Source organism: Primulina eburnea, unplaced genomic scaffold, assembly GCF_022965805.1.
Source record: "Primulina eburnea isolate SZY01 unplaced genomic scaffold, ASM2296580v1 ctg328_ERROPOS900000+, whole genome shotgun sequence".
Classification (NCBI taxonomy): domain Eukaryota; kingdom Viridiplantae; phylum Streptophyta; class Magnoliopsida; order Lamiales; family Gesneriaceae; genus Primulina; species Primulina eburnea.
In genome coordinates this window covers 159,099-160,972 of record NW_027331150.1, presented here as the reverse complement: position 1 = coordinate 160,972, position 1,874 = coordinate 159,099, and the positions used below count along the sequence as shown (strand labels likewise).

Below are 1,874 nucleotides of genomic sequence, written 5' to 3'. Positions count from 1 at the left end.
TACTACGTTCAAGTTTCAAGTATGTTTATGATATTACGTTCAAGTTTCAAGTATGTAAGCCCTACTTTAAAGATGCATGTGGTATTATTATGTAGTACTTGTTATCTCCAGTTTATACATGTTGAGTCTTTAGACTCACTAGACTTGATCGATGCAGGTGAAGATGACTTTGAGGAGACGAGGGGTGGGGACGAATGAGCCAGCTTGGACTGCGCAGGAGGCTAAACCCGAGGACCGCCCATGTTTTAAGATTTTATGTATGACGATTTTAATACTCTGATTTCACGTTATGGTTTACGATGTTTAAACAAGTGTTTTTCTTAGGCAAACTTTATTTGTGATATCTTTTATGGAAAATATTTTGGATGAAAAAGATATTGATGATCGAAATTTGAAAGTTTATTTTGTATTTAAGAAAATTTTATTTTTCCGCAAATTTTAAATAATTTAAAAGTACGGTACATTACAATGAATGTTGTGGCTGCTCAAAAAGGAAGGTGAATGAAAGAAAAGTGACAAATGATGTGACGAAAAATAGAAAAGATGAAAAAGAGAATAAATATTTGAATGAGTTATATTTCATTGAAATCCAAATCCTACCAAATCTTCTCAAATTCGTAGAGATTTGAGCCAACATAATAAAATCTTTGCAAATCCCATAGAATTTTCAAAATTCGATTCCTTTATTAAATTCTATGAAACCAAAGAGTGAAAACATGATTCACAAATCCAAATCCAAGCTTCGAAAACAATGTGTAAAGGATTTTATAAAGAGTGGGTTTCATTTGAGACTGTCTCACGGATCCTAATCTGTTATACTGGTCAACCCTACGGATATTCACAATAAAAAGTAATACTCTTAGCATAAAAAATAATATTTTTTCATGGATGACCTAAATAAGAGATCTGTCTCACAAATACGATCCGTGAGACCGTCTCACATAAGTTTTTGTTTTTTGTGATATCCCATTCTTTTTTCCTGATTATTATAGCCAATAATCGGCTACATCTCTTTTTGTTGTTGGGGGCCCACGGCCAATCTTCGAGAAGAAAAACCCATGTATTAATTATTATAATACATATTTCAGTAGCGTATACACAAATATATCTTACAATATATAAATACACACAAGAAGTAGAAAAACATAAAATAAATATTATTTTTACCATATTAGCTAGCAAAAAGAGGATATGCAAGAGGGAATAGATCATAAATTGGAAAAAAATTAATTAAAAAAAAAACACATATTTTTCATCTTTCATGATAAATTCGGAAAATTGATTGTTTGAGCCGCCTTGTCAATAAATCAATAAATTTTCACAATATATAAAGTTTTAGATGAGAAAAGAAAATTGAAAGCTAAATAAACTATATATATCTACTAAATTAATGAATTTTTAATCGGTTTTATTTATAATATACAAAATAAATAAATATATTAATTCTATAATAATTTGTATCTAGATTTTATAAAATGAAATTGAAAACATAATAGTGAAACGCCGTCTGTGGGAATCGAACCCACGACCACATGGTTAAAAGCCATGCGCTCTACCAGCTGAGCTAAGACGGCTTATTCAAAACTGGGAAATTTAATTGTATTAATATCATTTATTAAATGTTGGAATCCATTCATCTAAATTTCCGAAACGCGCGTTTAATTCAATCATTCGTATTTTCAGAACTCCTTTGTATTCTTCGATTATGTGGCACATACAAAATACACAAAAAAAAGATAGATACAGTAGTTGTTTGTTTAATTTTTCACTCCTCTTTTTTTCCTTGTTTTATGATAACATTTATTTCTGTATATGTGTAGTCTGTTTACAAAGTCAGTTCACTCTAAAGTGTTGCAAGGAGGATCTCATCCAGC

General features: G+C 30.1%; 1 non-coding gene across 1 annotated transcript; it reads right to left on the bottom strand.

Annotated features, from left to right (window-relative positions):
• Window positions 1-1,501: 1,501 nt before the first annotated feature.
• TRNAK-UUU (transfer RNA lysine (anticodon UUU)) lies at window positions 1,502-1,574 on the bottom strand. The gene has a single exon. It is a non-coding gene; the product is annotated as a tRNA-Lys (tRNA).
• Between the last annotated feature and the right edge of the window lie 300 nt (window positions 1,575-1,874).